The following is a 13,945-nucleotide window of genomic DNA, read 5'->3' as shown; positions in this document are numbered from 1 at the left end:
GGATGAGGAGAAGGATAGCTACGTGTAAAAGGAGATAGTTATACGGGAAGTAGAGGGGGATACTGAGTCCTGAACAGAAATTATTCTAATAATTGAGGGAGAGAGAAAAGGGATTGGCTTCCATTCTCCTCCTTGAACCCCTGAGTCCACCCTAAATCCAGAGCTCCCACTAGCTCTCCCAGGCTTGTTTTTTCCCTTGCCTGTTTCCCCCAAACTATCACAATATTAAATTTTACCATCAATACTGAGATGCATTAAATCAGTTCTGGGACAGCCAGCTGGAATGGTATCTTCTTGTGTTTAACCTTCATTGGCATAAATTAATTTTAAGCTAAGAAATGTTATTGCCAGTGTCTTGTCTGAAGTTCCACATAATGGATCAGGCTGTGAAGAACTTAAGCTTCTTTTAACATAGGAGCATAGCAGGCAAGGCTCAGACTAACCTCTCTGGTAATGGATCTACTGCTTCTGGACCTTAACAAATCCCTCTTTCACATACTGCAGCAGCCCACCATGAATGTGCCAGCATAAATGCTTTCTGAGCTATATCTACACTGTTCTCCATGCAGCAATGGTTTAAAATCCCCTTTGCATAACTCTCAGAATCCGCTTATCAAAATCACATAGAAATAAAATTTAAGTCCCCTGCTCCTGAATACCAAGTCCTAGGCTGATGTGTCTTGTTCCATAGGGAAGAGTGAATAGCATTAGGAAAAATAAGGTGTCTTTTGGCTTTAAAACAAGCTTAGGACCACTTCAAATAAAGCGAGTGGATAACATGTTTGTTCTCGGCAATACTGTGTACAAATAATTATTGTTTTAGACTACTGAGTTGTATCTCAAAATTGTTGAGATCATACAGTTCATACAGTTGCTGTAGAATGATTTAGCTTGATTCCTAAGCATGTTATGGAGAACAATTCTGTGGGGTTTTCGAAGCCTAGAAAACAAATGTCATTTTGGCACTTAACAAGCCAGCCAAGGACTTTTGTTGGCAAGACCCACTGATGGTTTTCCCACAGGGATCATGATATACTAAGCTGAACTTCCATTACAGAATACTGTTTCCAATAGATCAATTTTTCAAAGAGACTTTAATAATGGTTTGGCAGTATGTTTATACAGCAGGGGGTTCCTAGACTACCAGAAGATCCCAGAGTCTGAAATTACTTTATTGCTTTCCTTTGTAGTAAAGCAATAGTAGATGGCTCACTGAAGCATCAATATTGCCTTAGAAGCCACACAGAAATCTTGAATAAAGCTGTAGAATAACTGGTACTTCCAAGAGGAAAATGATGCCAGTTTCATGGAGGTACAGTCACAGTTGAGTACGTTCATTTGGATTTCGAAATAAATCAAATTTGTTTGCTCATTTCAACTAATCCACCACTATTATGTGGAATTTTTCTCCCTACATAACTCGCAGTTAATCTGCTAGGATTTCTGCAGGCTGCTTAAATTGATGTTACAGACAACATACCTTTTATAAAAGCAAAATGCATGCTCACAAATGTAAAGAAACTTAAGGAAAACTCTGCATTAGGTTAACCGACAAATGGCTCGTGGAACAGAAGTGATTTAGGGATTGAAATTGATAAAAGGGTAGGTAGGGTCAGTCGGGTAGACACAATTGAGGTTAGAAAGAATTTAGAGCTCCCTTGTATTTAAACTGGAATTATAGGAACTCAGCTCTTCTGAAATTCTTTGTAATCTGAATTACGTTTTCTGTCTCATACTCACTGTCTACATTTGCTTGTAGTTTTGGAAACTGGTCCATAATTCTATGACAGCTTATTTAGTGTACCTAAAGTTCCCCATTATCATTTAGGATAAACATAGATTCAAACCTGTTCAAAGAGACGTTTATTTTTCATTTCCAACCATAAAAATCATCCAATCTAATGGCTTACCCACCACCCAGCTGGAACCTCCAAATTTCTATAATCATAGTTCATGCTTATTTTTCAAATGAACAGTATAAGAAATCTGAACATTGCTGGAAAAACCTCTCTCTCTATCAGCCTCTGAATTCTTGTCAATGAAATTACAGACATTGTTGGAGATTCCAGCATAAACAACCAGGTTTTTATTAGAGAGAGAGAGAGAGAGATGCTGCAACACAGTGCCGAGGCTTCAGCACTATGAGTACAAGTACTGGTATTGCACAAGCTAATACAGTACAGAAACTGCTTGTCTTGTGAAGTTTCTGGATCTTCCTTTAATTCCCATCTCCTTCACTAAGCAGCAGGGTCACCTTTAGTATATTGTGTTGTCACCTCACATTTGTCATCCCAATCTTTCCAACTGTAAAAATATCCTCTATGATAGCCTTTAAATTCATCAGTATAAATACCATTCTTAGTAGATACAGTCTTTAGTACAGTCTTGCTCCAATCATCTCTTGCTCCTAGCTCTCAAAAAAGGCACTTCATATTACAGAGTTCACTGAAAGCAATCGAAGGGGGAAAACTATAGAAGATATTTGGGAGTTGAATGTATTTCACCCAGACATTAGCTTTAATGTAATGATTCATGTTAACAAAAGGGTTCGCTGTCCCCACCGGATCCTTAGCACTGAAATCTGATCTACCTCAGGTGGCCGTGTGTTAGGCTGGATAGAATAAATGGGTCCAAAGAGTCCAGAGAGAAAATACCTTTGTGTAATTGTACAACATTAAACAAGGCTGAGAGGCTCTGTCTGCAGAGACCTTTTACAAAGCAACTTCCCCTTACGCATATTTTTTCCTTTTTGTATTTTTGCTAATATGCACCTTTAGCTGTGTAGAGTTCTTCGAAGGAAGAAGTCCCACGTGAGATTTTAAACAGTTATTACTATCCTTTCTAGAGAGTTTGGGATTAATTGGAGTGCCTGATGTAAAGTAATTTTATTTCCTTTGCGGAAAATAAGACAAAAATTATGCTGAGTAGAAGAAAAGAAGACTCAAAGATGATGAAGTTCCTCTTTCTGGTGTCAGTGGCCTGGTGTGGCTTCTGGCCTCTGGTGTGAACTCACTGCTGGAGGGACAGCACAGCACGGCCATGTTGCAGGAGCTAGCAAATCTGCATTAATGTTGAGGCTCCTTTGACTCTTGCTCTGCACCACTCTCAGTCACAATATGCTCTCTTGATTAGTTAACCTCGACCTTACTTAGAGCAGGTAAAAGAGGAAAACAACACACCCGGCCCTCATTTGAAAAACACACATCAGTTGTTGTTCAGCTCTTTTCTTCTTTGGCTACATAGGTTTATCACCTAGTTCCTCTTTCCAGCTTGCTGGTAGTTATCCTTAGTTGAGTGGGATAAGAGCCCAGGGAGTTGTATGGTCCAAGAGACAGCAGAGGAGTTAACCTTTTCAAAGCACAAATCAAGTCAGGGTGGGAGAACAGAACTTAAAACAGAAAAATGGAGTAGTTTGTTCTGGTACTTCTTTAACTCTTATTTCCAACATACTAATTTTGGTCTATCCAGTTCAAGTTCTATGCTCCTCTTAATTGCTTGAAAATTTAGCTCAATCCATGAACTATACTAAGAGATGTTTTATTTGAACGAGCTCTACTTTTTTTCTCTTGAACTTTGCTGAATTGCATAAACAATTTCATATAAAACAGGGTAAGATGGACTTCTACCGCATTGGAAATTAGGAGCACAGACTCTAGCCATGAAGACAAGGAGTCTCCATGCTAAGCCACAGATCTGCCAGTCTAGCTTGTATGTACACTTGGGTCTGATGCAATTCCTAAAAACTTCATCAGATTGGGGGTGATTTGGGAAGCTCCAAGAATGCCATCATTCTCTGGATTATGTTTCAGAAAGCCCAGCTATTCTCCTTTCCAGATATTTTGACCCCTTTCACTTCTGAAATTAAAAAAGTCTCTAATAATCTTTAAAAGGGACATTTCCGGATATCAAGAGATCTTTCAGAGGGGAGAGCTATGAAGATAATAACTAAATGCATTTTTATTCTTCCTCTGATGCGCATCTGTTTTAAGAATTAAAGTTGTAATGTAGCTGAAGGATAACTACTTGCTACAGTGAAAATATTGGCTATCAAAATGTGAGCAGTAGCTCTTCCCTCTCCTGTATAGACAGAATTGCTATAAATAAAACATCGTTTGTCACTGCAGCATTTCTTCCAGTGTAAAGAAAGCTCACATGAAATTTTTACTGCAGCTTGGATAGTGTCGAAGTTCCAAATGAGTAATTTCATTATAATTAATCCACGAGGGATGTGCTTACTCCAGAACTGCTGGCCTTTTGATCTCAAAGAATATAACACCGTTGCACTATGGATGCCTCAAAGGCTACAGTGCTTAAATAATGCAGTCCTTATGTGTACTGTCTCTTTAAAATGTAAAGATTTGAAAGGTCAGTTTTCCAAAGTACTGGAATACTAAATATTATCTAATACTAAAAGGAATTTTATAATTGTGTGCTAAAAATACATACAAGCGGGAATATATGAACTGATTTAAGGTCATTATTCAAATCAAGATTTATTAGGTATTTTGTAAAAATATCCACCTCTGTTCACAACCACAAGATGGATATCTTTATTTTAAGCAGCTACACAGAAAACTGCAGTTATTGATTTGACATTATTGTGTTTATCCTCTTATAAATGTAGCCATTACAACCTTTAGAAATCTGACCATAAAATTTATTACAGCAAATAGAATTATTGCTCCGAAGGCAGGAAGCACTGAAGTACAAGATTTGTAGAAGGAAAAATGCTTAGGCTGACTTAGCTACTTTAAATTACTGAAAAGTTGCAGAATTATAATATATAAAAAGGTTATAAAAAATAAATCTCTATGGCTTTCTGTGTTAGTGCAGGAAGTTTTATTTGCACTTTCTCTTTTTGAAGAAGAGATGGAGCAATCAAAATCCAAAGTCAATACTTCAGATAAATTGAAAGATACTAACTAGAAACAGTGCTTACAACTCTCCCAGCCTTCAAAGTTTTTGAAAGCTTGTGCGTGGACTTAGCCTTTCAATCCATTGTGTTCTTTTGGGGGCATCTGGATTTTATTATTTTATTTATTTTATTCTGATGGTTGTTAGTGATATATGAAGAAAGGAACACATTTTATTAGTCTTCTGCACACTGTACTGTTAGTCTCACTAACACAATATTAGTGATGCTTTCTGGTTTTACTATATGGACATATTTCATCATGCTTTTTTAAGATAAGTAAACTGGAGGAAACATACTGATTATGAAAACAGGAATATGAGAAGGTAACAATATCTCTAATGAAAAAAAAAAAAAGAAATCTGTCTTATATCTCTTTTACTGGGAGTCAGAAGTAACTAACGTCCAAACTTTGGATTTTTTGGAAAAAAGTGCTTTTTTGACCTCCACTTGGGGGAAAACACTAAAAGTGTTTTATCTAGCAAGGGGAAATCAACAGTGCCAAGAAGAGATCACTTGCCTCCTCCTTTGGCCCTGAAACACTGGGCAGTTTTTGAAATCTGTTGGGAAAAGTAACACTGAGGGGACACACTAGACATCTGTCATGAGACAGGAGCTATTTTGCCTCCCTGAGCTGAGGCATGGATTGCTCTGTATACCAGCCTTTATGAGCCTTTTTCCATATTGCCTGTATCTGCTTTCCCTTGACTGCTCTTGCCCATATTCAAGTTAAAGACGTACATCACACTTGGCACAGCAAAAGCAATTAAAAGTTTGGTATTCCCTTTGCCTCAGGTTTGGTACTCTGGTGCCATGGGTTTGACTTGCACCCCACCTCTGCTCATCCGTCTTCCAAGGATACTCTCAGTAGTTTAAAATTCAATCTGTCTTGAATTATTCATGCTTAGTGCATCGGTGACTACTATATAATTCACCGGTCTAGTCAAACAATGTTGTCTTAGAGTGGTAGGAAAAGGAGGTCAGACTTGCATACAACTCTGTGTGCTCAGTAGTCTTCCGAGCACGGGGAAAGCACACACCTTAGGACAGTACAACATGAACTGCTGATTGCACCCAGAGACGAGGACGAGGTATTATCCCACCTGCATCTCCTTGCCCTTCTCCTGAAAGAAGATTTCTTGATTTTCTACTGTCATCAAGAAAACGCAGCTGTGCACAGCATCCAAAAAGGGCCAGGCTGGCCCAGAAGGTATTGGACTGACAGCCTATCAGGCCAAAATCCTTTACTGCAAAAAAGGAACAAATATATTAAAATATACTCAAGAGATGGAGTACAGGCAGCAGCACTGCAAATATCTCCCTTATGACTTGTCCATTTACCACTACTCTAGATTGCAGAAATTGTCTCCAGGGTTCAAAGAATAGCTTCAACTCCCAGCACATTAATCCTCTGATGAAATTAGAGTAACCATTACAGTTTACTGTGTAATTATCTAATTAAGCAGGCGCCTTTAGAGAAAAAGGCCCTTTCAGTTAGGTCAAATACAAAAGACTAATGAATACAAGCACTATCTAGTATCCTAGCCTTTTTCCATCAAATGAGGATACTGTTTAGCAGATTTACAAATCCTTCCAAAAGGAGGTTTGTAGTAGAAATGTGGGCATAACTTTACCTGCTGCTGTAAAAGGTGCAGTCTTATAAAAATCGGTAGTTACACCTTCAAGGTTCATTTATTATAAATGAACTCCTTGAAATACTGCTTCCAGTAAAAGAAGCAGGATGTAAAATTCCTCCTAAAGGGCTCAATCTGGCACAATACACACAATAAATAACAAAGATGTGGCCTGGGAGTGGAAAAGATCCAGATTTCACTAATGAGGTCTATTGTGTGATTACCATTTTATTGGAGGTAACTACAAGGCACAAGAGGACAGCAAACAGCTAAGCATCTTGTTAGAACAATGCAACAGTCCTTTCTTTACCTCTTTAAGACTATAGCAGACAGGCTATAGGTAATGTTATATTTGCGTACATCTGTACCATATTCTCTGTTCAAATCCATCCTACAAAACTCGTTTATTTTCCGGTTTAAAATTTGAATTATATAAACCTTCCTAGTGTTTTGCCTCAAAACCAGACATAGCTGACACTTGTTTCCCGGGGGAACAAAGCTGTTATTTTGGCAGCGCCAACAGTGTTCACTAGCCTGGAAGGCATGGTTAGGTCATGAGGTCTCAGAAACAGGACAGTGGGCCAACTTTTACCCTCAACATAAGCCTAAAGAACCATGTGTCTGCAGATACTGATGGTAGCAATTTGCTGTTAGTAACAAGGCCCTAAATTTACATGACTTTCACCAAACATGACTTGGAATCATAAAATCATAGAATCGTCTAGGTTGGAAGGGACCTCTAAGATCATGAAGTCCAACCATCAACCTAACACTGCCAAAACCACCACTAAACCGTGTCTCTAAGCACCAGGTCTACCTGTCTTTTAAAAACCTCCAGGGATGGCAATTCCACCGCTTCCCTGGGCAGCCTGTTCCAATGCTTGATAACCCCTTCTGTGAAGAATTTTTTCCTAACATGACTTGTCCTGCCCCCTGCTTCTTCACTCTCAGGTGTTGCTGACCACCGTCTCCACAGTGCTCAGTCCTTCCATCCAGTTTTGTAGGGCATGTTCCATCAGAACACAGGATTGGACATCAGATCCCTGATCTCTCCATTGCCATGCCAAGAGACACTCTCAAGGCTTCTTTCCACCTCTGACTCTCTCCTAAGATGTCATCTACCCTTCCTGTGGCCAACCTCTAACCTACAATTCCTGCTTATTCCTGCCTACGTTTTCAAAGTTATTCTACAGAAATTGTGACACAAAGATGATTTCTCTCACAAAGTTTGTTCTCTGGTTCCCTTTATGCAATCCTCTCAACTAAAGAACTTGACTATTCCCACTTACATTGAATCTACAGGTTCAGTAGAAGACATTTTCTCCCATCTAAATTCTCTCCCAGTAAAGGTATTTTTCTGTCTGCCCCAAATCTCTTAAATTTCTATCAAAAGAAATATGATCAAATCAATGCAAGCTTCCTTTCTCATTGCTCTGGCCTTATCCCAGAAAAGCATTTTTATTTATTATTTTATTTTTTCTTCTAATTCCCTATCTTCCAAGCTTCCTTATGCTCATAGGCTATTCCTTAGTTTTCTCTCATACATAGCTGTCTTTGGGTGCTTCTCTCTAATTCTAAGCAAAAATACAAAAAACACAAACCCTTTGGGCAGTGAAGGGTCACCCCCTGACTTCTATTATATTTCATCCACATATTCCAAATCCAAAATAATGCAACATCTCAAGTTATGACAGAAAATAAGAATACATAATCACCACCCACATGCACTCTTCTGCCAAGAACAACAGTGTCTGATGTGAAAGTTCATAAAGTAGTAAGAGGGTTGGATAAGGTAGGACATTTATTTATTTCAATGGGTTTGAAGGACCTGTTAATTAGATGACAATTCAATTTTACCCACTCCTGTATGTTATTTAGATCACCTAGAGGCATACCTATTCCATATCAGCTAGACAGACCAACTTCTCCAGCTTAGCATTTTGATCACTTCCACCTTTATTTACATTCTGTAATCCCATAGTTACAGAACAGATGTTACCAATTCCTTAGATAAAGTCTCTAGTTAACACAGTGCAAAGTGATGTGAATGTATAGCTAATAGTACATGCAGAGAAATCATGCTAATACAACCTGAAATAAAAGTGCTATAAGTCCAGAGGAAGACCACAAAAGTGATCAAAGAGCTGGAACACCTCTCCTATGAGGACAGGCTGAGAGAGTTGGGGTTGTTCAGCTTGGAGAAGAGAAGGCTCTGAGGAGACCTTATAGCAGCCTTTCAATACTTAAAGGGGGCTTATAAGAAAGATGGGGACAAACTTTTAGCAGGGTCTGTTGCAATAGGACAAGGGGCACTGGTTTTAAACTAAATGAAGGAAGATTTAGACTAGATATAAGGAAGAAATGTTTTACAATGAGAGCAGTGAAACAGTGGAACAGGTTGCCCAGTGTCGTGGTTTAGGCCAAATTGGCTACTGGGGACCCGGGGGACCCCAGATGGGACCGACAGATGTTCCCCTCTACCCCTCTTCAAAGAGAGAGGCAGAGGAGGAAAAAGAGACTTATGAGCTTAGAACGAACTAAACTACTTTAATGAAATATTAATAATAAAATAAAAATAAATAATGAAAAATATATACAAAACCGTATCAAGCTCCCGAGATGACAATCACGTCACCGGCTGGCACTGGGGCAGTCCCAGACCGGACTCAGTGACGGACGGGAACTGGATTCCGGATCTGCATTCAGGATCAGGATCACAGGCAGACGAACAGAGTCCTCCTCAGACATCGGCCACTGAAGGAAAAGAGCTGACCCTTTCATCCCTCAGCTTTTATACTGAGCATGAGGCAGATGGGATGGAATACCCTGTTGGTCAGGTTTGGGTCACCTGTCCTGTCCGCTCCTCCCTACAGGTGGGACCCCACTATGCTTTTCTGCTTCTGACCCTCCAACAGGGCAGATAACCAAGTTGGTTGGCCTTGGGGGTTATAGCAATAAGTATAAGCAGAGCCTCTCTGCATCCCCTGCCTGGACATCAGCTATACACATTGGTCTTATCACTCTGAGAGAGTGAACAGTGTCTGCACAATATGCAGTTAATGTCAGTTGTTAGAAGAGGCCCAGCTAAGAAGCAAAGTTACTGAACAAAATTGGTTCTGTTTTATCTCAAACCATGACACCCAGAGAGGTGGTAGATGTCCCATCCCTGGAAATGTTCAAGGTCAGATTGGACGGGCCTCTGAGCAACCTGATCTAGTTGAAGATGTCCCTGCTCATTGTAGGGGAGGTTGGATGAGATGACCTTTGAAGGTCCCTTCCAACCCAAACTATTCTATGATTCTACATTTAACACTTTTACTGCAAACTTGGAGCCTGAACTATTATACCATAAAAGAGGATTTCACTTGAACTTTGGGCTCAGTTCAGGTTTATGATTCTTTCTGCGCTTCAAAAAAATATGACAGGAGAAATATTCTATTTTTTTAATGTCATTGCTTAATCTCTGGGAGTATTTTGGCACGGCACTTAAACACTTGTCTCCTGGAACAACTGAGGTGAAGTTTCAAGACACAAAGGTTTCTTACACCTGAATCTTACCACTATGAAGAGATGGTCACTGACAGAGTAACACTCAAAGACCCACTCAAATAAGAAATAAAGTTTGTGTTGGAATAAAATATAATTGTTCATCTGTTCAAATGTCCAAAAAGGCCCCAACCATAACACTGGATTTGGCTCTATTATTTGCATTACTGTAACTTAAGAGTGAAGCAACAGTTCAAGAACACAGCAATTCCCAACCAAAATGATTTTTTTTGACTCCCTTCTCTAAGGCCACCTACCTGAATGCTGATCATCAAATTTCTTGCTATATGAGAAGAAAGCAGCCCAATGGAAGAGTACAGGAACATTCTATCTTGAGAATGGAAATTAGAGGTATCTTACTGTCGTGGTTTAGGCCTGATAAGCTTTACCTCCTGTCCCTTTTGCTACTAGAGGTAGGTTTTACTCTCTACCTGCTGTGAGATTCAGACATACACATTTACTGAAAGTACCCACAGCAATTACTAGTCTCATGGCATCAGAATTTCTCTACCCTCTGACGCATAACGGTAGACTGTTTAGTCAGTCCAGGAGTTTGGAAAATAGTATAGCTTGAGAAATTATTAAAACACTATATTGATATTTAAATGTTTTGGACTAGTTATGTTGCACACAGCCAGTGAATTGCTTAACATTTCAATAAATGTAGTGAATTGATTAAGGAATAATATCATATTTAGTGATGATATAATTCTGATTAATATGCCAAGTAGGACTACCTACTGTGTATACAAATTTTCCGTATATGTGTAGATTGATAGATACATATGAATTTTGCTTATCTTAATTTTGATTGAGACTGAGTTCGTCTTCATTCTAAAAAGACAATAAGGAAAATTAAGGAAGAAGATTAATATCTAACTACATTCCCAGTTTCATCAAGTTTTTGTTTTAATCTTCTGACAGAACTTCTTATATCTCCAACACAACCTTCCTTTGACATACTTTCCATGGTTAAATTTATATTTAGACTTTGATCTGAAAAGCCTTTTCACCCATGGTATCTTCATAAGAAGACATAAACTATATGTATTTCTTCAGTAACGTAGGGTTCATGAATAAGATGAGGTATCTTCACCAAGGACAAAAACAGTACAAAACCCCAGTCAACCTTAGGGGCTCTTAACCAGTTTTCTCACAGATACAGGGAAAAATGAAGGCTTAACGCAATGCTGATGTATTACTCAGTGTTGCATGGTAATGCAACTGTTGCCTACAAATGCTAATATATATCGTTAAAGAGCTAGAACCTATCAAAAATAACATTTAAGCAATTGATATGAAGAATTCAAGAACAAAAAATATCTGTATGTACTTCATATATAAAAATAGGTACAAAACCACTACATATATATAGTGCATATATAAATATACTTGTGTGACAAAATGTACAATGCAGCATATAAGAAGTGTTTGCAAAAAAACAAATGTTACAATTAGATTGTAAGAACTATCAAAGATTTCCATGTTGAAGAACTGTAGAAATCTAATTCTAGACACGGAATTTTTACTGTACCTTATCACTTAGACAGAAATGTGTCTCTCTTTAGTCTTTTAAGACCATTTTATTGTATCTCTGGCAGAGTGACAAATACTATGCAAATTTTACTGAATGCGTATTTCTCCTGTACCTTTAAAAAAAAAAGAAAAAGGTGACCAACAAGTCACTTTTTCGTACATCTTATAACAGAGGCAATAAATTTAAAACTTTGAATAATACATCGATAAAGAATTTGTATGACCCTATGTTTATTTTGCTTTCATTTTTGCTTTTAGAGTGTTTCTGTCATGATGGAAAAGTGTAAATTTATGCAAACAAAATTTCATCTAACATGCATTAAGATTTTTGTCAATTGAATGTAACATTAAAGAAAGAATGCTACTTAGTTCTTCTGTGAAATTTATTGTTCGAAGATATCAGAATATTAAATATATTCATTTTCCTCATCTTATTTATGAAGAAAGTACATTAAAATAATGGATAATTCCATGAAAGACTTTATATTGGTTCGTTTAAGACAATGACACATTTTGAGAAAAGAGAGATCACAAACAATAAGTCATTGCCCAGTCTTGGGAATTAGGAAGCACTCAGAGAACTAAGGGAAAAAAGTAAACTGATAGTTTACAAATTTAAAACTTGATGAAAAAAGAAAATGTGAATAATGACAGAATTTTTTATTCAGTTTGGCCACAGATACTAATAATGAAGAAAAAACAAGATTCTCAAATACATTTCTAGACATCCACTTAAAAATTCCTCTTTATGGCTATGACTTTGAATAATATTGAAAGCACAGCCATGATTGCCAAATCAGTTGAACTCTTTCTGTAATTAAACAGATCGAGACTATGTCACATTTCCAGAGATACAAAAAAGATGTAAGCTATTTTTTAATATTATCTGTTCTTCAAGGGATATCCCAATAATAAGCATATAGACACAATCTCTTTCATAAGTTCAGAATTAGAAGAGGAGAGAGAAAAGCAAGGTGGCAGATGTCTGTCAGTTTAGTTGAGATCTTCAGCTTACAGCATCTCCAGACAACTCTTTGGAAGAGGGAACTGAAAGTTCTTCCATTCAGAAGAGGCAGACTGCCCCCATACCAGATGACCTGAAATTATAATCTTCATTTATTAATTATGTTTCTTCTGTTTCAACACAATCAGGGACTTACTGGTTGATACAACTGTGATTAGCTGCACCATTTTACTCTACTTGCATTACGAACCTTGCCACAGAGAGGATCGGATTATGTACCATCTGTCAACAAATGTTTAATACACAAAATCTTTTGGGGAGTGAGAATATTGGTTAGGGGTATCTGTTCCTAATATATTTTTGCTATTAAGCCTGTGTATTTGTATTTCCTTTCAGTAGGACACACACATGACTGTTCTCACTACAAGCACAAATATTCACTAGGGTAATTGCATAGCCAGGCAATACCATCAGCCGCCTGGCTTAAACCTAAATGAGTGATGGAGGCCAGATTAACCTAAGATGCTGGCAACTGGCTTTCATATTGCAAGCCCTCCTGTCTCTGCTGACTGTCGATTTCTTATATTTCAGCAAAATTTATACATCCATCTTACTTTCTGACTCATGCTTTGAGATTCAAAAACTGAACACTGCAGAAATCAATACCAGTCTATTAGAGGCTGAATCTAAAATTACTTAGGAACTGTCACAGAAATCAAGTTCTTCTTAGGAAACTGTTAGCCGTTGAAAAACATCACATGCACAATAGTCTTCCTTTCATTTAAGCACTGCAGATACATTATGGGACATCTTTTGATTCTCAAAATAGGAGCAATTCATTTGGATCCATATTTGCTTTCAGTCAATAGAAAGAAAAGATGGGAATTTGCTGCAGTAAAGCTTTGTTTGCCAATCTCAGAAACATTCACAAGCAATGAATGCGGTTTCAGCTGCCCCAATATACTGTTTTGCCAAAAAAAAAAAAAAAAAAATCTTAGAACAGCTAATGTTAATTACAAAAAAATCAGATGAGAAAAATCTGTGGGCAGACCTGATCTCTTAGTTTTCTCAGTGGTCTCCGCTCTCAAGAAGTATATTAAATACAGAAGCATATCTCAGTGGGTTGTGCAGAAGGCTTCATCAGCCTTTTAACATAGGCAAAATGCATAACGCACTGCTCAGAAATTACAAACACATATTCGCATGGCACACGTTATGTAAAATATGTACCTTACACATACACCCCCACCCAGGTTTATTTGCGTGCATTGATTATTATTGTGGAAGAAATGAAACAATATCAACATAGCTTTCTGAATTGCTGTTTCTGAGATCAAGAATCATGAAGGAGAT

The sequence above is a fragment of the Vanellus vanellus genome (genome assembly GCF_965231255.1).
Source record: "Vanellus vanellus genome assembly, chromosome: 2".
NCBI classification, from domain to species: Eukaryota; Metazoa; Chordata; class Aves; order Charadriiformes; family Charadriidae; genus Vanellus; species Vanellus vanellus.
The sequence above is the reverse complement of the archived record's forward strand: the minus strand, read 5'-3'. Positions refer to the sequence as shown.